The sequence below is a fragment of the Gasterosteus aculeatus genome, chromosome 10 (genome assembly GCF_964276395.1).
Source record: "Gasterosteus aculeatus chromosome 10, fGasAcu3.hap1.1, whole genome shotgun sequence".
NCBI lineage: Eukaryota > Metazoa > Chordata > Actinopteri > Perciformes > Gasterosteidae > Gasterosteus > Gasterosteus aculeatus.
In genome coordinates this window covers 13,130,354-13,155,881 of record NC_135697.1, presented here as the reverse complement: position 1 = coordinate 13,155,881, position 25,528 = coordinate 13,130,354, and the positions used below count along the sequence as shown (strand labels likewise).

Sequence of the window (25,528 nt, the reverse complement as noted above, 5' to 3'; positions counted from 1 at the left end):
GGAGAACAGCCAAGGAAAATGAAGACGCACAAACGCATATTTGCCTGATGGACACTTTGATAGCGTGTCGTTATGTGCATGTCCAGACTTGGCTTGCAAACCACCCTCCCACATCTTCAGACAGATGGACATGTGGAGCAATCATGTCTCAGCACAATCCTCATGTCTGTGGATCCAATTGCATTTTTAGACACGTCGAGAGCGGTGTGATATCCAATAATTATATCCACCCTGTGGCGCTGAATGAGCCACTGAGAATCTTTGCATTTTTTCTCCACACAATATTCAATATGGGGTTTCTGCCTTGTGTCACATTTGAATCTCATGGTCAGTCAGTGAAGCGGCCTCACGTGGTATACAGAGTATTTCAACAACTCTTTTTTTTTTTTTTTTGCCAAAATCCTCAGATTTGTGACTTTTGTTCTGCTCTTTCTTAAATGAGTCCAACTTAGTCGGCACTCTTTCTCGTCCTGGGCCGTCAAATGCGCCCATGTATGGGGACTGGAAATGACGGACGTATCTCTCTGAATGAGTATTACAATCAGAGAGAGAGAGAGAGACACTGTGAGGGAGAGGGGAATAGATCAGCCGGAGATACAAGACGGAACCTTGAATCTTAATTTAGTGGGCCATGATTAAAAATCAGTTTTTCCCTTTTTCCTCTTTCCTGCTTCTCAGTCACGCCTTCCCTTGACAATTAAAGATCTAATCACCATCTGCAAAAAGGGGCTGGTGAAAGAATGCCTGACCCAAACTCTACATGCAAGAGGAGGCTGTTGAGGGGCACTTTTCAGAACACTTGGAAATTGTTTTATTTTCCCTCGATTTTCATCCAACCATGAATCTGTTTTACAGACATAAATACTAATTTAGTGAGCCACTGGAAGGCGACACTTGTGACAGTATTTACTTTTGTATTTCCTTTCCAGGATTGTCTTGAGACAAATGAGAAAAAAGTTATAAATATAAAAGCCTGTCATGATCTATATTTGTAGAAGTCTCTAGTACATTGTGTCTGTTCAACCGACCAATCTGTACAGAAGCTCAAACAACTACAAAATAAAATACCCCTATGAGGGTGCGCTGGGAACACTATGTTCTACATCAGGCTTATTTATTTGTCTGTTTTATGATTGCAACTAGAGACTGACAGCAAACCTTAAAAGATAATATCAAACAGAGCTTTTTCACCACATTTTTTGGTTATTCATGCAGACAATTACCATTTTGCTCTAGCTTTCACATATTTTTTGGAAAGATGGCGAAATACAGTTGTTAGTCAGAATCTTGCAATCTCATGCACTTGTCGAATATGATCATCCTCCTGGAGTGTATATTTTCTTCTAATATTGAGTCTTTCTGATCTTCTTTGCCAATTTCGGCAAAGAGGAAAATGTTTTAAGCAAATTCAAGTACGCAAAAAAAATGATTGCTTAGACAGAAAAGAACTGAAGATCTACCGTAAATACAAAGTAGGTTATGTTCGTAGGAATAACAGAGAAGGTGCTCCTATTTTCAATACAACAATCATTAATACAACAAACATTCAATATATATGTAACCTCCCATGTTTGCGCTTTAAGTCTAGAATAAACTAAATCTCCTTTTACAGGATGACTTCATCCCAGACTTCCCACTGTCTGTAATTGAGTCACAAAGTAGAGATGTCCGGAGTCATCTATAAAGAGAAGGAAGGCTGAGATAAAGACGACGACAAACAATAAATTATAACTCCGTCTATTTCCTTGCCAACTCTTATCGGGTTCAGAGACCTGTTCTGAAGGGGAGGTTTAGTTTCGTGTATCAAGCCAGTGCTTAATGCAATTGATGGCTCCGTATCAACTTTGGCCTGACGTAGAAGGGTGGATTGGAGTTGGTTGGACTCCCAGGAGCACTGCCAAAAAAGACAAGAGAGTCTCGTCTGCCCCTTCCACTGAGGTCGCTGATATCACTTTCGGAGTTAAGTAGTTCAATAATGTGGTTAATGACTGTTAGGCAAATCATTCTCCTGGAACATTACTGCTTTGTGAGCAACATTTTGGATGTTGGAAGACGAACCTTCGTAGCACGGCCGTAAATGCCTTCACCTTTTGATTAACGACCGTAGACGCCACGTGAAAAAAGGACGAAAAAGTAATGATGTAAAATAAAGACTCATGTGGAAGTAGATGCAGGGATAGAACAAAAATAAGAGAGAGAGAGGGGGGGGTTCAAAGGTATATTTCAAGCCATTTCGACCGCTGACTTCACTGGCAGCGAGCCAACAACACAGCCTCTCTGAGACCCCAGTGCCCACAGCAGGGAAGCTTTGGTACGGAGAGGTAAATTATTTTCTCAATCTAGACGGAGACACAGGTCCCCCCGATGCCTTGCATAAAACTCTCATAAATGTTTGATTTTGTTTACTGGGTAACACAGAATAATGAAAAACTAGACTCATCATACTGAGTAAGCCTTGCTCGCGCCGGGAGCCTGAGGACCGGCTTCCAGGTCCACACTGTTGACAAGAAGATCGAGGTGCAGTCTAGAAATACAATGAAAGAAAGGGGAAGGAGGCTTTGCTTGAGGAGCAGGCTTTTCTTTTTAAAGTGCGTCAAAGTCAACGTGCGGCTGCAGGTAAAGCAATTACATTCAACAAAGTTTTGACTCTGAGTTTAATGCTCGAGGTGAATATCCAGTAGTATTATAGTCTACTTCTTTATTTCTTATAATTAGGCTTTGTTCTCTCCTCCAAATAGATCAACATGTTTTTTTGTTTTTTTACTTGTACAAGAAAGCCTTTAGCGAGGGCCACCCACTTCCTGTCAGGCGTCAGTAAAGATGTGTCACCAATTATGCATTTTGTCCAAGAATGAAACTTATTCAAACCAGGGAGGTCTCTGTAGGGCAGGCATAGCTTTACAGAATTCTGCAACTGTGTGAAGTTAAGAATAAATATACTCAACAAAAAGATGGACCAATTAAAGATCCCGGATTAAATATTCAAGATATCTGGAGCCCAGGGTCATTCTTATTGTAGTTTATCTTACCTGAGGAAAGATTCGGAATGTCATCTTTTGTAATAAATCTGTGCCACTGAACTTTAAATGTGCTCATGTAATTGCTTTAATTTAAAATCTTACTTCTTCCATCTGAAATGACTTTGGTAGACCTGAGCGTGTGGTAGTTTAACATGGGGGAGTGCAAGGCTCAATAAAGAAAAGTGTATGTTATATATCCATAGAAAATATGTTTCAATTCTTTTGCGCTTTCTGATGCTTTTGAAAGGGTGACACAGGTGTCTTAAGTTTGAAAAAAAAATGTTAAAATGCACACAATGCTGACACAGAACCACACCGATTCATACAAACATCTTTGCATTATTGATTTTTTGTCTAGTTGGAACAAGTATGACCACAGTCAGTCCGTATCATTGGTCCGTGTTATATAATGAACTTGGATAAATGCCAAAAAGCAACAGCCGATTGTTTCATTATAGCAGGTAGGATTTCTACACGGTTTGTTACGTTAGAGTGTTTAGAGTGTTAGAGTGTTAAAGTGTTTATTTGGGAAAGAAATCTGCTCCACCTCGTGACGATCAAAAATACATTTTGCAATCAAAAAACTAAAAAAGCAGCCTTACTAAAACACAACAGATGACTGTGACTCTTTATTTTTTTAACCCCAATCCAAAACTAAAAACCACACGAATGTGCAAAATAGTCAGTGTAGTTCGTGTGGTGCTGTGGTGGGCTTCCGGTGTTTATACTCTGAACAAAAAACGTTTTGTTATCACCATTTGTTGCTGCTGACCTTAAACCCAGACTGTGCATCTGCAGAAGCTCTTCCTCATTGTCAGCGTGGGCGTTCCGATGTTCATTTGTCCACTGTCTTCATGGACCTTTGGTAACTCTGTTGTGCCTGCATTATTTTCTTCCTTGTTAGACTCAATTGATCAGTGAAGAGTTTTTACCCTGAATAAGAGTTTAGAAAAAGTTCAACAACTTGAAATTTTAACAATGCTGTGTACATAATTGTAGGAACACCTGTACTAGAACGTAGATGGAAATATAACATACGTGTTGAGATTTGTTTTTTAAATGCACTTGCTAAAAGGTTATTTGTGGCTTTTGTATGTGATGTAATACATCATTGCCAGAGACCATTTTACTTTTTTAATAATACATGCAAATAAATACAATAAAAATGTCATACAACATACCTGAATATTAGAGGCAAACTGTACCGTTACAGCTTTTTTTTTATAGGGGGAAGAGTTGTGGCTGTGTGTTGCCTCACTAGTGCATTAGAGATATATATTATATTTTTAAGTCTGTCTCATAACTCTCATGGGACGCAAAGCGAAAGAGATGACCATGCAGTTTTGTGGTGGTGCAGTCAACACAATAACATGTCAAAGGGACAAGGATGGCTTCTTGGCGGAGCCCCAAGGCATTGCTGCGAGGCCTGAGTTTAGCATTTCAAACTCCGATTCCATTAAAACTGAGATTTGTATGTGCGTATGGAGTTTAGACAAAAACACACACTCACACGAGGAAACACACAGCCGGACTGCCCTGTGTCTGTGGTTTGACTTTTTGACACGGTGCTTGAATTATTTTTTGAACTCATTATAACGCCAATTTTCCCAGAGTTCGGTTTGACATTGGGGAGAGGGGGCGGGGGGGCATGTACATTATTTTCAGGGTCAATAATGAGTTGCTAAGTTTTGCTGAAGTTAAGTTAAATCACATTCTGTATGTTATAGCAGCTAAATAGCTGCAGCTGATGTTTAGGTATCTGGTTTTACTGAAACGTATAGCTAACGTTGTTTTGCTTAACAACACCTCTGATTATCTGGGCTCAGGGAAACACATTTCAATGAGAATAGACTAATGTGGAGATTTGACACCCGTGACGCTCCATATATAATAGCATGACATAGGAGGAAACATACAGCAGTTACCCATGGAGACCAAGAAACATACTTCACAAATACGACACAAACCACTGAGTGATAACAACTTACCTGGTAAATCAATGTATATGATTACCAGTGGTGTTAAAGGCAGTGCTGGTAATTAAACAATACCAAGAAGGAGTGTTCCTCCCTATCTACATGCATAAGTGTGATGTTGTGATTCTCAACAGAGCTGCTTCTTATTTTTGGAGGAAAACCTGATGAAAACCAGATCAAAAATACTGATCTGTGTTGTGCAATGACGGGAATATTTCATCCCGTCACTTCAATTCTAAGTGGAAACTGTGGCCTGAAATCAAAGCAGTGGGTGTCTGGTCACACAACACAACGTGGAGAGAGGCTCTGATAGCCATGAAACGGGGAACCCTGCTGCTCACGGTGCTGCCATCTTAGAGCTGACGTGTGTTGCCAAGGCCTTGTTTGGCAGATGGAGTGCACAGGGTTGTTTTTTCCGCTCTTGACTCCCATCTCATTTGTGGTTTCATGCCAACATTGGAACTTAACAATGTTGGCGCTCGAGCCTGCAAATGATATCCACAGGGTGTTGGACTGGAATATTGTCAATCAGAGTGAGCGAGGAGGAGAAGTGTGGGTTGTAGTGACGTGTTTGCACACTACATTCCTGCACGCCTTTTTGTTTGTGTTCTGATATATGAGCATATTCTGTATTTCATAGGTGTGCTTGGGCTTATTGATAAAATAATAATACATCAAATTGTTTTGGATGCTGCCTCGTTATGACGTCCATTGCTGCAAGATTTACTTGGCTGGGTTAAACATTGATGTGAAACCGCTCAATGAGGAGCATCGAGAGAGAGAGAGAGAAGGAGCGGAGAGGCAGAGCATGAGCATCTTGACCTGCAATGAACTGTTGCCGCCTGTTGAGCTTTCATTTCATGGTTAAATGTGGAGCTAATGGCTGGTCTTACGTGGTTGTTTTGTGGCTTCGGTTGACTCAGACTGCCATTAGTCCCCGTGGCTTAAAAAAAAGAAGAAGAAAAAAAACACCGCCCTCTCGAAGCAACGGAGCAAACAGTAGAAATCTTGTTTCGGGGTTAGGTCAAGTATTTACCACACAATGCGCAAAAACGGCTGATTTACTAGAGAATAAGCTTTGTATTTAATGAAATACCACAATTATTTTGTGCCACCATGCAATACAACTAAAAATATGCCCCCCACGTTACACATCTGGCATCCTCATTGCTTTGCAGACATCAGCAAGCTTTAAAAATGTTATGGGTTTTATAAATCACTTTTAACTGCAATAATAAAGATTGCAGAAATGACTTACCCGTGCATATATGAAATTCAGTAACGAAAATATACAAGATAGTGTAAAAGAAAATATTAGGTCAACTTTTTACAACTATGTTTCGGAAACATTAGCGATGTTGATGTTTTACATTATGTTTTCAGCTTAGTTCATTTTACAAGCCTGCTTCTTTCAAGGAACAGTTGTGCACGCTGTGATGTGTACACACATTTACATGAGAAGATCAATAAGACTCTCATATCTGTCTTTTGAATATAACCCTAACAGACCGGATAAAAAGGAGAATAAGCAACTGGATCAATCTGAAAGGCAAAGTGTAAAAACGTAATCTTTAACCCATTTATTACTTATAGATTAAGTCTCAAGATGGCCTTAAGTGTTTACAACTTTTAATGCTTTAGTAGTCAGCTCTATTAGTGGCTAAAGCACAACACACGTAAATCTCCAACTAACTTGTGGTTAAAAGACTGTGGGCTACATTACATGACGCACTATTCATTTGTGTGAGGAAGAACTTTTTTTTATATATATTTCATTTAAGGTGTGGAGTTTTCTGTCCAGCCATGTTATAGTGTGTTGGACTTTAATGTTTTATGACCAGAGATGCCCTGACAAGACAAAACTGTCATCATTGAGGAGGTATGTTTTGCTTTAATTCGTTAATTATTGACCATGTGCCTGTGAGTCTAATGCAACACACCCTCGGCCATTTCCTGCACTGCATTGTAAACTGGTCTGAAGGGCACCTGAAACCGGACCCACTGCTGGCGGATGTTGGTTATAGCGGGAAGCCACCCATTTGCACAAATTCAATTTATACACTGGGTCGACATTCACCTCATCGCTCCCCTTTTATACATCCGCCAATGGTAAAGAGAATGCTTAGCAAGCACTTTGAGCTCCTCAATGGTGGCTCCTCTAATCCCTCATCACATACCATCTCTTGGTAGAGCGGATGCATACAAGTAACCTAAAATATTTATCTCCGTTTTGTATTTTTTAGTGTAGGGATAGCATTTTGGCATGCAAATGAGTAGGGAGATTACAGTGAGACTTATTGTTTTAAAAAGGGATATGTATTATGGATAAATCGGATCAGTAGTAATGGAATCGCAGCGGTCTACGTGTGGGAAGTACATAAACCAGGTAATTGATTGTGAAGGAGAAAAGGCATAACACAATGAGGGCTTGGACAGAAGCCGTAAAAGCCGGGTTGCCGGGTTAATATGACAAATGATTTGGAGAGCGGCACAGCAACAGCCACTGCTATCAGATTGTATCAGTGGTAGATGTGAATATTGTTGGTTAGATTAAAGCTAGTATGAAGTGTATTGAGTTTCCAGTATCCAGTGCTAAATCTAAGATGACAGTATATCTGAACCAAATCATTTTTACAAGGACTCTCTCATCTATTGTACCTAGAGTTCCATTTCTTTCCCGACACGAGCGGAGCACTCTTCAGAATATGAGAGGATATGATCCTGAATTAGATATTGAAAATGAATAATTGATGGCGCCGCAGTCACACACAGACACACATGCCTTACACAGACACTCGCGCCGACTCGCCATCCGCATCTGAACTATTAGGGGAAGAAATTCTAAAGGTCAAGAGGAAGTCATGTTTTCTCTCCTTGTCAGTTACGGTCACGCTAAACATTGAGTTTGTCAGCTGAATATGTGGTTTACTGCAGCAGGGAGTAAATTAGCCTCTAAAAGAAATGACGTAACAGCTGGGAAATAGTCCTCCTTCATGATGACTAATGATAAGTAGACCCACTTATAAAATCCGTTTGAACTATTTGAAGTCCCCATTGAGCCACATTAGAGAGCAGGCAATAACATAAGCCACATAAAAAGGTTAAATATGTCCACAATGTTGATCCTCGCTGTGGACCATTCCTGCATATGACAAACAGCAGTCCTGTGCCTCGGGTTTATCACTCATATACATCATAAATCCAGCATGTGCGTGGGCTGGGTGTGATTTAGTTTACCATGGTTTACCCAGCGCTGCATCTAATAACCGGCATTAAAGAGTTTTAAAGTAGACCAAAGAAATCCACGAGCAGAAGTCCCTGCCTCTCATCCTTGTCATCTCAGCCGGGACGAGGTGTGACTGATTGCGCGGAGTTGATAGACTACTTTGCGTGACGTACAATCAGATAAAATGGCCATCACTCGGGCTCTATCAAACCATAAATCACCGCTGAGATATGGAGGAATATTGTATTCTCTCTCTTCATAAATCATGGTTATTCCTCATCTAAGAGTCAATTATCTAACGCGCAACAAATGGCTCGCCAATAACCTTGAAGATAGGGGATACATGCAGGGTGGCCAGCGGGGGGGGGTTGTTGGATCCCGGCTGTTTTGTAACCCCTGGCCACAGCATTACGTTTACAAAATGGATTTATGTACATTTAAACATATTTTGAAGTTGTTTTACGTATGACCTGGTAATTTACTGGCTGTACGCATGCCTGCGTGGACATTGATGCTAGCTTTGATGGGTAAAGGGATTATGTGTCCTACCAACTCTGCCACAATCCTTCATTTTCTCATTTGGGACTTAAATAAAGCAACCACATGAAACGATTGCGAGCATGCTGTGAACAGAAGTCTTGGACGTTGTACTGCTGGTTTTATCTACTTGAAAGTCAAACACAGTTTCTGTTGTAAATTAGACTATTCTCTTACGAGAGCCGTGCAGACAAGAAACCAAGCCACATAACAGTATATATTATATTTCTACGTCTTTTAATCCCAAACCTATGAGTTACAGGAAAAGAGATCGCTTTTGTTCTGTTGCACCACATTTGTTTCATTTGAACTTGCACTGCATATGTATGTCCAGTGAAAGTCCCGGGCAATAATTGGGTGGTTTTGGCTGAAAAAACTTCACAAGACCCAATGTAACATGCTGTAATGGAGATGAAGGATAAAAAATACATAAAGACACACACACACACACACACACAATTAAAGTTAGCCATGACTTGCCAAACTATTGTCCAGTAAAAGCCAAACTTTTTAATGTTTTCATACTCCTGCTTGTATTTTATATGTAATAATTAAATAGATAAATTTTTTTTTTACCGAGGTATATGCTTTGCAGGACTCCTGTATAAGTTTTTCCGGTAGTAGCTTTGTTTTTATAATTATTTCATTTTGCTTTCTCCTCTTGGTTCCCTGCCTCTGCTGAACGTACCCGTGCACAGAAAATTCTCAGCTCTTTCCGTGACGCGGTTGCTCTGCAGATAGAATCTCCCTGCATCCGTCCCTGGATGCTGACCTCTTCTTTGCCATGAGGGATGTTTATCAGCGATGGTCAGGGCACTGATTCGGCGCGGAGGTCATTCTCTCTTCCCATCTCGGCCTCGTGTCCGTTTTCTCTCCTATCCGCTGTAAATTGAAAAGAGATTTTGGCAGACCGGTCATTCTACTCAACTGCCGTTTGATATCAGCAACCCGCCAATTAATTTGGCAACTTTACAACTACTGTTGTTCTTCCAGTTTTTTTTTTTTTTTGCTCTGCACTGAGCGAGCAGGGATGCATGTGGAACATTTACAAATTAACTGATTTATAGAGTAGCAAAAAATGGAGTGTGAAGCAGACTATTGCAGTTGCAGATGGATGGTGGCCAGCATGAGAGAAGGCTGAGAAATGGTTGGAAGCACAGAGAGGGAGTCGTGTAAATGTGTTGTGCATCATTGAGGTGAGAAATTGCGAGAGCTGCACAGATGGCAGAAACTCACCTTCATCAAGCTCTTCCTCTATCAGTCTCCTGAGCCCTGCCACCAGAGCCACATGGCACCGACTATTGAACGCACCCTTGAGAATCCAGAGTATAGTTTAGATTTTCTGTGAAACACATCTGCATGTACTGGGTCTCTCAAAGTCTAATGTTTTGCTTAATGTTTTAAACAAAGTCAAAGTTGAAGGTCAGTCGAACATTTTAGGAGGAACCTCATCAACAATGAGGTTTGTTCACACGTGCACTGAGCGCCTGCACTCTAAAAAAGAAAAAGTTGAGAATACTTAAAATAGTTAAGCAACCAGCTGCAAAGTTTTTTTTTTTGAGTATACTCAACTAATGGATAACGTGTTGTGTCAACTCGCAGTAATAAGAAGTGCTATCCTAAGTTTGCCAAACATAACATCATTATTCAGACCTACTAATATACTTGAGTTAGCAGTACTAAGTTCAAAACACTTGGAATATTAACTTAAAATTGTGTGTTCTTTTAGATTGAAAACATCCACTGAACAGTGGATTGCACTACTTATTAGTAAAGTTAGACATTTTGAGTTAGTTCAACTCTTTTCAAAGGCATTTGATGACTTAAATTAAAAAAATGTGTGATGTTGGGCTTTTCATTTTGAGTTTTACATTTTGTACTTGGCAAGGCAACTTGTGTGACAGTTGCCGCCCGTGACAAGGTCTGTTGATGTTTTTAATTAATGCTTTGGTTTTAAGATAGAGGATAATTTATGCTGAATGAGCTCTGATAAGTGACTTGAAGATTTGTGAGGATTCGTTGACTCAGCAATGTGTTTGATACATGCATTAATGTGCTGTGATGTGAGCAGAGAGTCTTCTTCTACGTGATTTCAATGCATCATAAATAAACTTTTGCGAGGAAGATGCATCAGATAATAAAGTTAGGCCAAGCATCAGGAGAATATTTGTGCTGTATCAACATAAAATCTCTAAAGCCGCTTGTGTATTTTAAGGTCCTTTTTAGCTCACTCACTAACACTTCCAATGCCGCAATGTGTACTGAAGTGCCCTCAAGATGAGCTTCATTTAGCAAAATTATTCATACACTTATTCCTCCTCCTATGTTGTCTTGGCTCAATGCATTCCAGCTTATTCTGTACTATAACCAATGCTAAAATTACAGTTGTTTTTTTTTTCCCTTTGCCAAATATTATTATTATTTTCAATCCCCTTTGTTCCACCTCACTCACCGTAGACACTATCTATAGTGTATCTACAATGCAGCAGAAGCCATAGATTGCCGTGCCTCGCCCTCCCTTCCCTCTTCCTGCACTCTCTCTCTCTCTCTCTACCCCCAGGAGAGGAACAGATGTGTAGGCAGCACTAAAGCAGCAGCTGATTGTGTTTGTGATGTTTATTGCTCCCCCAGCTGCTTAAGATTTACAGTAAATATCTCTTTTATAGCTCATACATTCACACCGATGCGCCAGTTCCCTTTCCTTTCTGCCTTCCACCCACAGTCGACACGGGGGCCGGGGCACATGCAGAGCTGGCTGTAAACGAGGCCTCCTGCATGGGCATCATTTAGTGGATTGTGGGATCTCCCAATGACTTTTAAATTATAGATCTAACCAGCAGTAAATACAGATTTTGTCTGCAAAAAATCTTTTAGGACAAAGTTAGGATTAAAAGGGTTAAATTATCATCCGTTGCTACTAAGAGTGATCTGGGGAACTAAAGAGAGCAGTTGCCTTGATTCTTGTAATTTTTTTCATCCATCTCATCAATTCCATCAATAGTTTGCTTATATTTTGAAAGTGTGTTATTTGTATTCCCGGCAGGAGTGAACTTCAACCAAAATTTGCACATGAAGGAAATCCTGTTTTAAGTCGCAGGCCACGTTTTAATACAATGACACGGGGAAGTGGGAACAGATTAGATATTTATTAGGGCTTGGTTGTATGTGTACACATGTGTGTATGGCATCTGGAACACGTTGTGTTTTTCATTCATACATTAGATGAACCTTTGCTCGTCTAGATTCGGGAGTCACACAGAGTTCATATTTGTACCATAGCGGCCGACCTCAAAGATCACTGCACCTTGATGATCTCTTGAACCTTAACGCGCAGTTGTCTGCCATCTATTGAATTACAGTATTTATGAAATGCTTTCTGGCAAAGTGGAGCGCTCGAGGATTACGTGGCGTAAAAATCAAGGTTCGAGTCTTGCTGTGGACAGATAGATTTTCTTTTTGTGGATCACCCATGTTTTCATTTCATGCATGGGGGCCACACTTCCGTTTCACCATTACCCTCTCAGTCAGTCAGTTATTGTGCCTTGCTGAGCAGAGGGCGGGGCGGAGGGGGGAGGACGCAGGGGGGAGGACGGGTTGTTCACATAAAGGTGAATGATAAGGAAACTCTCCGCCCGGAATGGAAGAGCAATGGCGGGATTTGTTGATGAAGGAAAGAATGTAAGGTGATGGAGGGGTGATGGAGGGGGGTGAAGTGCTAAAAGAAATGCAAGTCTGAGGAGGAGAGGGGGGGGGGGGATCTGAATGGCGGCCTCCTGGAGTCCAGGTCATCTGCTGAACTGGAAAAGCACCCATTTGATCATGTCAAGGATGTGAGTAGAGAGCGAGCGAGGGGAGAACGATGGCGCAACAGCCGGAAAAAATTCTCATCGTTTGGCACCAGATTGAGTGATCCTGTGTGTGTGTGTGTGTGTGTGTGCGTGCACCTCCATTTCATGCACTGTCTCGCACCCATCACTCCCCATGGGTAGGTGGTGTATTGCTTAGCCGCATGGATTTGACGGACGGCACATCAGTGAGCTGTATCGATCTGGGAGGTTTGGTGGTAGGGGGTTCAGGGGGTTCGGGGGGCTTTGGAGGTAGGTTGTCACACACAGAGAGATGGAGGATAGTATCAGGCATGCAATCTCACAGCCAGGGACCCCGGCGTGTAGGGATAGGCCGGGGCCATCCATCTCTCTGCATTACCCTCAGCCACAAGGACATTAAGCCGGGGGGGATAAGGGTCTGTCTGGGGGTGTTTAGAGCTACGGCTCTCTTATCTGTCTTGGACGACCGCAAGGCTGGAAGCCAGTGTTCAAGCCGGGCACACGGGCACTTTATCCGCCCTGACGTCCGTCAAAGTACAGGGGGCGAAGAGGGCAAGCGCATGGTTACGGGGGGGCTGGTTTGTGCTCTCTTGTACGTATGTTTATGCTCAGCTAATTCAAGCGGATGAACGATATGAGATTATATAAGATTAGTCAATAAAGGATTCAAAACCGGACCGTTTTCAGCGATCGTCCTTGACTTCACATTTTCTGGAGTTTTTCCCATCTCTACTATTGCGTAGACGCGATAGTACGCACAGATGGTCACATAAAGCACAAACACAGAACGTGTCATTGGTGTGGAAGTTCTTCAACGTGAGTGAAGAAGACATAAAGCAGACTGTTTGTCACGACCGAAAGTCCAAAATAAGCAGCGGGTGATGTCTTACTCGATTAGACACTTGTCATATCGTGACCCGTTCTCAGTCATGCTGCCCGGAGTAATTGCAGCAGCAGCAGCAGCAGCATTATGATGTGTTTAAGCTCCAGTAAACTCAGTAAAAATTAATGTTATAGAGAGAGAAAATGAGTGGATTGGGATTAGCCCTTTTTAAAATCCCGTTTCAGTGTCCAAGCTTGTCTGCAGTCTGATTGTCTTCACTGTCTTAATGAGCAAAAATAATCCAAAGTTAAATTTCAGTGGTGAAGTTTTAGAAATTGAGACAAAACCTGAATCGATGAAACATTAGTCTGGTACACAATGCTTCTGACAGCACTATGTATTCCAGTGATATTTTATGTTTCACTACAACTGACCACTGTCAAGTGTTCTTATGTTAGTTAACACAACACAAAAGAAGACATAAAATTATTAATATAAAATTTAGATTTGCAGCCATTCTGTGTTCATTTAAAAACAACGTCATGATTGTTTTATTATCAGATACGGCCTCTTTACTCGAATTAGAGCTTCAATGACAAATTGTATTTAAACATTTTTTTAAGATAGATAAGTTTACTTTTTTTTCTCATACTCTATGTTTTGAGTTAACACTTTTTTCGTGATACCATTCGTGTTGTCCACGCAGGTTAAAATAATATGGCCCCGTCAGTTTACTAACCTTTAAATTTGATACAGGTAGTGGAAGGGAATATTTAAAAAGAGATTTCTTTATTGAAAAAGGAGGTAAATGTATGTTGATTCATTCATAGTTAGCCTTTTAACAGCCATTACTATAACATGGTTCAAACTCAATTATTTGGACAACATATCGGCCAACAAAGAAAACGTAATTATCCTGAAAGGCCTCGATGTGCAGCTTTTCCTGAGCAGACATACAGCCTGTGGACAAACAAGCAGGCGAGTGAGACTGCGTGGTGTCCCGGTCACAAATGAGTCTGAGACCAGTGTGCTGTGATAAGGGAGAGATAAAAATGCTGCGCTGATGGGGCCTTGAGGACCGTCTAAATGATACGAGTGTGATATGCACATTGTTTTTCACTCTGAAAACCCGTCTGCCAGACGTCGCTTCCTTGCCGGACAATCCCCCGCTGCCATGGTGTGGTACGCTTCAGATCAATATTTCAAGCTATCAGGAGACCTGCAAGTACACACAGTTGCAGCCTGCCAAATCCACTCACAATTGCTTGTGCAGCCAAAAGAAAGACACGCGGAAAGGTGAGAGCCATTCTTAGCAAATGTCAGCTGTTTTTTTTCCCCATAAAAAATCAAATATCTGCTTGCTCATGTAATTTAGTTCAAGAGCTAAGAGCTGTTGGTTGAACCAGTCAGTAAGGAATGTACAAAAGGATTAAATATTAAATACTTGATCACTGTTTTCAAATTATTTTTTAATTATTACATTATTTGAGGAAATTGGTCTTGGAATTTTTAATTCAGAATTTGCATTCTGGTCAAAATGGCAGAGCTACGTTAATTTAATTAATTATTTTGCTTTTATAACTGAACATAAACTGACTGCATATTTAGGGTATGAACAGACGAGAAAGCATTAATTACATTTTTTTAGGCTGGTAAAATTGTGAGTGCTTGCACTGAGAATGCTGACTAGGCCATAAAACCAACAGATGTTGATTCTATATTAACTGTGATTATAAAAGTTAGATTGTGACTGCGGCAGCAGAGGACCATTTTTTATTCAACTAACAATGAAAAAACATCAGTAAATGTAAAGTTAAACATAATGTTTGATCAGAATTAATTCATTCTGAAGGCCCCTCCGGGTAACAAAATGGGTACAGAAGGCCGACTCCCTTCACACTATACACGTCTGTTTATCAGCCTTTCCTTTTTTTATTATTCAAACTCAAATTATTTGACTCGATGCCAGATTTTTATATTTCTTTCAGCTCACAGATCAGTTGGATGCCGAATAACATCCTTTTAACTGTGTCCTCCCCACCAAATGAGTATGGCAGTCTCCCTCCTGACGCTCTGTTTTTGTGATACATAGGAGACTTGCCCCCCGCTCCCCCACACACATGCAGATGCAAAATTGCTCTCCGCATTCATTCCCATGCGCGAGCTAACGTGCACACACTGCGAGACCAAGGAGTGGAACAGCAGCCCATCCGTCCGATTTCATGGTGAATTCTGCTGGCCGCGAAGGCGGTGTGTATTTTTGTTTTCAAGCACATTCACGTACAATCTGATTCACTTTCTTAGTGATTGTGTGTGTGTCTGCTGGGTTTATTTTCTCTACAGCGCACTACCAAGCATATGTACATCACACTGTCCTCAGTATGCATATGTACACACAGCTGCCTCTGTAAGACAGCTTGGCTCCGCGTGATCCAAAGGGAGCTTCAAAGCTTTGATATGGTTTCATAGAAACACGAGGGGATACTGGTGCGAGTGTCAAGAGACCCCAACATACCCAGCACCAACTACCCGGCAACACGTACAATATTATATATTAGAAGGAATGCGTCTTGTTTTTCAACACATTACATAAAAAGGCTAACGAGTGAATTTTTACTTTTCATCGTTATTGAATGAGAGTATTCCTAACCACCTGACACACATAAGTAACGCACAATGTGTATCTGGCATATATATGACTTCAGGGCATGTGTCACGCTGTGTGACTCAGCCAGCGTACACAGAACGCGTTGTCCCTGAGCACAGGACGTGGACGCCGCATCATTTTGAACACATCGTTCCTTAAAAGCTCGGTGGAAGTGTTGTTTAAATAGAGCAGACAGCTCGCGCTGAAAGCGACACCATCTTAAAGCCGCCTGTGTGTGTGTTTGTGTGTTTGTGATCCTGTTTGCCCACAGCAGCAGGGATCTCTGCCATGTCAATAACAATGAGAGAAGCCAAGATTTTAATGGGAATATAATCTCCTACCTATTTGTTCTGTCGTTGGCACTCGAGATATGTAGCTTCCCTGTTTTCATTCAGCAGAGGGAAGGTGGATGGAAAAGGAAAGTTGTATTTGAGGTAACTGAAGCACAGCAAAACGCATTTCAGATTGGTCACAAATGTGTATTACGCAACCTATTTATGAGCTGGACACTATAGAAATCCACATGTAAATGTTACGTCATCTGTGTGATTCAGGAAATCTGTACACACACATTGATCCGTAAATAAATTGAAATATTGTCACGGCTATTTGTTGACATTTAAGTACACGGGAAGATGTTAAAATAATCAGATCTGTGAAGTTTGAGTGAAAAGTCTTAGTAAAAACATATTTAAATTGATCCAGGTTGTGTAACAGTTTTACATGTGTTTGGAATTGGCGTACCGTCAATGGCGTTTGTGAATGTTGTTTTTCATTTACTACGTAGACAGCTTGTCAAGAGTAAGTGGCACAAATCACACAGAATTAGGAAATAGAAAAGCAATAGGAAACAAAAAGGGCACCGTAAAAGAAAAGCAAGGAGAGTGCATGGAGGAAAGAAGAAGAAGTCTCCCACATAAAGTTCTGTGGTCCCTCTCTTGCCCTCTTGAGATCCTATTTCATCCCATTCCATCCCTGCACCCTTACCTCTGCACTAATGCCTTTATGATGGCATCCCACCCGTCTCTTTCAAGTGCTTATGTGACTCACAGACACACACATTCACAACCAGAACCAATGATCCTTTCCTTGGCCCCTGCGAGACCAAAGACCTTGCTGCAAGGAGATAACGAGTTCCCCGAGAAAAGTGCGAGAGACGGGGGGGTAGCAGTGAGACACGGAGAGATGAGGCCACTGATAGGGGGAGTGAAATAACACTCAGCAGAGCATGACTCCTCCGCGCTTCCTGTGACTAATACGGTTGTCCTTAAAGTGGCAAGGTGTGTTCTTTCTTTGGAGCGTCCACCTCTCCTTCCCACCTCTCGAGCCGAGGTTACAGCTCGCGTCGGGCCTGTTGTGTGCGCCGGTAATTGTTTCCGTCGGGGCGTTGCGTCGTTGGGCTGCAGTCGACCAAAGGAAACCTTGATCGCGTGAAATTTCACCTGCTGTCCTGCCTTTCGATCGCTCGTTATTGGAGGGGTGTGGGGGTTAAATCGGCTGCACTGCTGCCTACCTGCTAATTAATCGGTGGCACAATTAGGATTAGAGGACTAAATAGATTGAGAAGCACTTTTTTTTTAATGTAAGGAACAGCAGCGGCCAATAAACCATCTGTTACATTTGCCATATTTCTGCCATTCCTCTTGAGCCGTCACCGGAGGCAACCTCTGTTTCTTTGTTCATCGGGGGGGTTCCATTAAAGGGATTGTTAGGGACAGTTTGTGGCAGGTTTCTCTGTGGGTGTGTTCACACCAAGTACCTTTTCATCCTAATTTGTAAGTCAATGTGATCGTGGCTCGTTCTTTTGCACAGGTCCACGTTGCTTACTTTGTGGCTCCAGATGTTTAGCATCTTCTGGAGGCAGCTTTCAGCCAATGTTTGCTTTTGTTTAGTGGTGTTCTTGCTCTGAGGGAGCAGTATTGCCTGGTGTTGTATGAGGTTTGATCTTTTGAATTCTTGATGAGTCAACTATTAGACTCGTATCTGTTTACCCATTGAAGTAGCATGATATTCTACATACATGAATGCTTGTGATCCCTTTTCTCTCGAGATGAAATGCTAATGAAAGCTGAAATTATTTGACTGGTTGATTACAAATATATTTTTAAGCAAAAGTAATCCAAAGTACAACATTCTTTGCTACCAACTTCTAAGCCTCTTCATTTTATTGTACGTATGTGTGCTTAAAACATAGCTTGGACAAAATAGGCAGTAAAACAAAAACCAAATAATCACCAAATAATGTTGAAATAAATCTATCTATATCTATTCAAAACTAGCCGGATTCATTTAAAAAAACATATGAATTACTCATCTTTCAGCATGCATTGTGTGTTTGTCTCCTGGCTCCTTCTGGCCATGTGTACTGTAGAAATAAACTTTGGCTCCACCGTGTTTTGTTTCCTCAGCAGGGGACGGGCCCATAAAAGAAATGTGCTTCAACGATTATGACAAGTTGAATATCTGAAGTGATCAATAATGTTATCAGAGCAATATCAGTTTGGGTGTCTGAAGCCGACTGAACTGCAGTTATTCTCAGTGAGGCTCCTGGAGGCAGAGGGAGGAATATAAACCTCTTCTCTCAACGTGTCGTTATTCTGTCACCGGCTGGCGTTTAAAATACAAGTAAGAAGTAAATATGTCTTGCTACAGTGATTGAGAGAACACTAGGAAGTATTGCAATATATACACGTATAAGGGAGACTGTACGCCGCCAAAATACACACTGGATATCCTCACCCATACATACTTATTACTACTTACTATTTGCACAATCATGCATTTTACTCTCATACACATGCAGGCTTCGTTAAGCACACGCATTTTAATTCTCATTTACATATCATTTAACATACATCTTGATAAGAGGGCACAATAACAAGTATGAAATACTCTGTTATCCTTTTTTGAAGAGGAAAAACTGAAGCTGTTATCTGACAGACCAAAAAGATATTTTACCAAAATATCCGACACCCTGTTAAAAAATCTATATATGTAAAAAGAAAATGTGCGCACTCAAGAGTGATAATATGAGATGGAAATATTATATGACCCGCCATAATCTGTATATCAATCTTTCTTTTAAGAGAAACCTCAGCTGACACCTGATCTTCAGGCAGTCGCTGCCACATAAAGTGTCTTTTTTATTTCCAATCACGGCTCGAACAGGATGTTTCGGGTATATTTTATTACTCTATACACTAATGTTTACCTCGGACAAGCAGTTCGAGGTTGCATGCTGCCGTTGAACTGAATTAGAAGGAAATAGTAAATGTAAGAAAATACCTTGACTTATGCTATATTTGAGGTCATTGCGTCCTTTTAAATTCTTCTCACATTCGTCTGTTAAATGGGTAAATGGGTTACACAACTAGGCAGGCTCTAACCCCGAGTATGGCGACCATTGCTTTTCTCATGTACTTTAACTCGTAAAACTACCTCAGTACAATTGCATCAAATACCAGCCAAGCAACTTGACGTTAAATCAATGATGGATCTTAAAAACTGCGGCTACCAAGGAGGCGTACAGGCTGCTTACAACTCAACTGTAGGCGGACAGCCTGTTTCTATTCATTCCTGTCGCTACTTTTCAAATAGCAAAACTAAATAAGTTGACAGCTGGAAGGAGGGAAATCACCTGGAAAGTTCTTTATTTGTTGTTGGCTCACAATACGAAACCACGACTCACAAATATATTCAAAGTGGTTACACGATGCGATGCCACAGCCGAGTTCTCTGCCTCTGTTCCAGAGGTTGTTGAATTATTCAGCGCTCAGCTCGACACAATGTCGCATTTCGCTGTTCGGTTAATGAAAGTGACGTTGTTGTTACTCCAATCGAGCGGCACATTCAGTGAGCGCGAGGAAGATATCTGTGGAAATGCAGAGTCTTTTACCTCCACCATCAAATATTCATTCACATACCAGAGTTCAATATTTTGTTTGTTTATTTATTTTATACAAGAGCTTTGGAAAGTTCAAAATCGATTTCAGAGCATTAGAAGTTTGATTTTTTGATGGGGTCTTTTGTTTTGTTTTTCATTCCCAACTCAGCATCATTGTTCGTCTCAGCTGCACACTCCTGGTGTTCAAGGAGGTCCGGCCTTGGTTTGGGCCTCTGACTCATAATACAGACCCGTTTTTTGCTGTAAAAGTATCGGCACCTTCGAGACAGAGGGTCCAAGGGAAATCAGGTTTTGTGGATTAGTTTCAAATCTCCCCCACTCCTCGGCCAATAAAGTTACATAGATTGGCCAGATGGTCGCATGAGAAGAAAACGCGTCCAAGAAATGAGTCAAGGTGACTATTTTTATTGCGTTGTCACAGCCTACCGTTCACATTGACCAACAGTCGGTGGCACTTTTGAAGAATGGGGGAAGGGGGGGGGGGGGGGGGGGTCAAGAACATCATGGTCAAAGTCACAAACGCCTAGAGGCACGCACCCCCGCCTCTGCTATTTATGGACTCCCTGGTGGTGGTCCAAGCTTTGACCTTCTGAGCTCTGAGAAAGATTTAACTGAATTATTTCCAGGGATATTCATACTATTAGTAAGTACTTAGGTAACAGGACAGGACAATTCAAGGAGAAAACCTCTCAAATTTAGTTGTTTTTCCACAATTTGACTTCCACTTTTTTTATAATCACGCCAAACTAATGAAAACTTAATTGGAACGACGACTTTAAATTCACTGCTTGACAGCTTTATGTGCTCGAAGCAGTTATTTTTACTTTGTAAAGGAAGAACCAGATAAGCAGCACATAATGGGCGTCTTTTTGTTCTAATTTCTAAACAATCTCAGTAGCAGTGCTGCCACTTCTCTCGCGTATGCTCGTTAAACTTTGTTGCCCTCTAGATCGACCGTAGCACAACCCGGATTCTTTCTCTGCGAGAAGCTGCGGTAACGACATTCTGGAAATTATCTCACTTATTTCCCCCAAATTAAATTTGGCAAATTTAAGGGAGCGCAGGAAACTGAGAATATAAACTGCATTTAACCGAGCGCTGAGCAGCGCACACAGTTCTTTGCAGTATTTGCACAAGCAATCATTCATTTTAATTGGGTAACTATAGTCTTAGTGAGCATTAATGTTGTGAATGGCTCTGCCAGCTCAAGCACCTCTCAGCTGTCGTGTGAGGTTAGTCTCACATTTTAAACTGTTCATGTTGCTTTCAGACAGCTTTCTCATTCATATTTTAATTTGAAAATGTCCTGAAAAGGGCCAACCAACGCTGAGTCACAGTAGGCAGAAAATGCTGCTTTGCCGTATTTGGTCTCTTCAGCTTGGTGGATGCATTAGGCTTTGAATGCTGAAAGCAACAGCTGATGTTGAATTTATTCAAAGAGTGAGAATGGTATCGTTCTTTGGCTCACTCAAAATATTCCAGATTTTCTCTTAAAATTCAGATCTATCTATAGGCCTACATATCTCTGCGAGTAGAATACGCTGTGTACCGTCATGTTGTGATGGTTCATACTGTCTGCCACTGATTTAAGTCCAGTGTTTTCCGTTCATCGTCTGCACTGCGGTTGCCCGCCAAAGTATACTTTGCGCTTGCCACAGATTGATAATGAGCCGAAGAGGCCGGCTGGAACTCTCCTCTGCAGTTCCTCTGGTGAGCAGCAGCTGGCCGTAAGCTCGGCTCTGGAAGTGAAAGTACCTTTTGGCCGCTGCCTTCACAGATCTGAGTATAACTTGTAGGTGATTGGCAGTTATACGCCAGGGGAGCAGAGTTTGCTTCTACCTTATGAATCGTCCAGTTGGACTGCAATTTTCCACCAGCACAGAATGTCATGCTTTACCAACCAAATTTCTATTTTAAACTGTGATGGCAACCTTAACTCATGTGACCTGTTTCACAATCAATGGAAATCCATTTACTCACTAAATATTGCTATTTAATGAAGTGACATTTAAAATGCTCCCCACGTTCAAGCAATGGGAAAATGTTTCACATTTAATGCACGTGTCCAATGACTGGTGTACATGCCAAATAGACCAAGAAAGCGCATCGCTCCTCCTGCTGTCGAATCAGGCTTTGTAGGGTAACCCGTTGACTAGTTGGGGTCTCGCACACTCAAACAAACCCTCATCCCCATCAGTATTATGATGAACATCGTCATCACATGGCGAGCACTAAATGGGGGCCAATGAAGTGATAGAATATTAGGCGTCATTCAAATATTTTTAAAAGGTGGATAATAGGGGAGAGAAAAAAAAAGACTTTGACGTAGACATTTAGTCGCGACTGAGACTTTCCTTCCATATGAAAGTATGCGATCCAGAGCCATATGTTCTCGGCACTCTGTATGTGATGGGCTGGCTCGATGTGAGAGTCGCTTTGTTAATAAAGGAGGAAGTGCAGTGTCTGCACGGGCCTTTGATACTCGCTGAAGGCAACTCCCTCTCCTGGGTAAGGTATTAATAATATAGAGGAAGATCCAAGTGGAGAGGGAGCAGATGTGCCACTCGTTGAGCTGTGAGGAGATCTGTGGCACCGCCCCACTGGCAGAGCAATCTGCTCCATCTTTGTTGTTGCCCCCGCCCCCCTCACCCTGTTTCATGCTTGTTGGGTGTATGAGAAATGTTGTTTGCAGACTTTCTCCAATGTTCACATTTGCAAATATTTGAAAACCAGCATGTGGAAAAAAACGGAACTCAAATCAGCTTTAGGTAAAAGTAAAATAAGTATTCCAAATGTACCAAATTGTTGTCCCAAATGTTGACTTTAGCATGCATTTGAATAGGTAAATAGGGTCATGTAGGGGATTTAAAAGGTTAAATCATAATTACTTGCAGATTTACCAGTGACATTGACTTAATAATGTTGTTTGTACATCACGGCTACATGGTTTGGTGTGTCAGTTATCCACATATCCTAGACTGTGTTTATATTAGGGGGCAGAAGGGAAAAGTCATTTTAATTTCGCTGATAAGGCTGAACAGTCTGTGTTCTCATCACCACTGTGGGAGATTTCAAATACATTGAGTAAAACTGAGAAACATGGACCACTTCCCTTTTACAACGTGACACTGGATCCATAAAATTTGGATTTCACTTACAAGCATTAGCTTTGATTTGCCTCTAAAAACACACCTCTCATCCTGCTACAACCAGTTCATGCATATGACATCAAAGAGATTTCTAGGCCGCACTATTCAAACAACCAAAAAATGTGCAATATTCTGATATGTAGCTTTCAAGATATAAAAAAACCTGTATCTGGATAGAGGGTTTCAGTCAATTCACTCAGTCGAGTTAAAGAGAATGACTGAACTGAAACTCACAGAAGGTGTTTTCGGGTGAAACCTCGTAAACCCAAAAGCCGTGAATGTGTCAAATACCCCTCCAGGTTTGCATGCTTTTCATATATGTGCGTGTGTGTGTGTAGGTGCACACAATTCATACAGGTTCATGCCAAAAAGGCATTGTTGAACCAGTATTCCAGTCATGGAGGAGATAGTTAGAGACTTCAAAGTGGTTGAAAGTAGCTCAGAGTCAGACTCAGTCTTTAGGCGGGCAGGTTCAGGTTTACCTGACAAGCCTCTTAAAGCACTTAATCCTGTTAATTCACAATGTAAGTCTGTTTGCGGCACAGTTCTCATCCAAAACTAGGAGCTCAGCCCCTACTGAGTTTGTCTGAGACAAGTTAAGCTGGAAAGTCTTCACAAGGAACATCACCAGTAGGGCAAGGTGTGCATCAGGACCGGATGCATCCTTTCAATATATCCAAAAAATAGCTAGACTCCTCCTATCAAACGACGTGTGTTATCAATCCTCTCTCTATCTAGATAAAATAAGAAAACAACTTTTTGCAGGGAGTGCCATATGCTTGCAGGGTTGCAAAAATGTTCAGGCATTGGGCGGATGAATAACCAAACATGCATGCTCTGCTTTTGATTCTCCTTTCCTCCTTTCTCATTCCTTTTGGAAAACGAAATGATCCAATCTCCAAATGTTTCCTCTATAGCCTTGCCGCTGCTGTTTGTGATTTGTTTTTTAAAATTGACCTCCTCATACAACCACAGGAGAGAAGAATCCCTTATAGACTAGTAATGTGCACGGTGTAAACTGCGACTATTGGCAACTTCCGCGTCTACAGTGAACCCGCCGTATAATGTCTTCACAGTTGCCTTCGGGTTTTTTTCATGCGTTTTTTCCCCATCAAAAGATTTGGGGGTGAAGAACAAAAATTCATCACGTTTCATCACGTTTGGGGCGACTCTTCACCACACCTTCTCTTCAGATTGGACCACGTCGCGTGCAGCACGTATTTCCGTATTACATCGGCTTATCGCTTTTGAACGCGCCATCCATAACTGAAACGAATGTATGTGCGTGTTTGTGCTTTATAAGTCCCTTCCAACGTGGACTAAATTCCACCCAAGATGCAGCTCCCCTGTCTCCACCAAGGGTATGTCTTAACTACATCACAGCGGCGATGAGTTATGACGCTCTGTGATTCATTGAGCGATTCTGATGAGGTTATGAGCGAGCCAAGGACAAAGTTATCTCTCCCCTTACCCACCATGGGAACACTGGGTTTATTAGTCTTCATTGCTATCGCCCCCTTCTTTCTAATCCTCTGTTCCCTGCACTTCAACTAGCCACTTCATACAGTACACGTGCGTTGGTAGGCTACATAACGCCGGAGTTAGGGAGGGGAAAAATGGAATAAGGAAAATCCATTACCGTGCTGCCTTGACTCACAGCCTATAGTGTAATTCATCCTGAAGCTTGTTCAACTCGAAATGGCCCTATTTACAGTTCCATTACAACAATAAGAGAGAGAGGGGGGGGGAGAGATGGCCGTGAGCCGGCTGTGAGCTGGCTGTGAGCTGGCCGGTGTATTTACGATTTGTTCGGTAATCATTTCCAGGGTGTGTAATTGAATGAATGGAATGGCGTACTACTCCACGCTCCATTATTCCACCTGGACCTCGGACAGAGAGGAAGGCCCGGAGGAAGCATCGACATGGGAGCCATTGCGGGGAAGCGACCGGAATGCAGTGACACGAACCTACAAATGAGAAAAAGGGAAAAATAGATTTGTTATTGAGCACATATGGGCCACTTATCTTTCTATCATGCATGCAGTCTCTCTGATGTTTAACTTCATGCTGTGTGCCGCCCACAACGCCGGTTGGAAAGGCTCAAAAAGGGATCGACGAAGCTGAATCGGACGGAGTATGAACTCTACGGGCATTGCTCGTTACGGAGGACCCTTTTTTCTTTCTGTCCAAACTCTGACTTTCTTTCTCTTTAAATGTCTTTAAAGGAGAATTGTATTCAGGTTTGATATTCATCAAATGGATTTGCAATTCATAAAGATGTACTGGCTGATTTTTTATTTTTTTCACTGTGCCAAACTGACGTTGTCGGAGCTCTCTGGTGGACAAAATATGTAATGGTGACAGCGTTTCCAAACTTAACTCAAATTGAGTTTGGCATTTCTGTACTGACACGTTTTTT

General features: G+C 41.6%; 1 long non-coding RNA gene across 2 annotated transcripts in view; it reads left to right on the top strand.

The window, feature by feature from the left end:
• The window catches only part of LOC144383506 (uncharacterized), a 58,626-nt gene that overhangs the window by 5,687 nt on the left and 27,411 nt on the right, over positions 1-25,528 (top strand). The window lies entirely within an intron of this gene.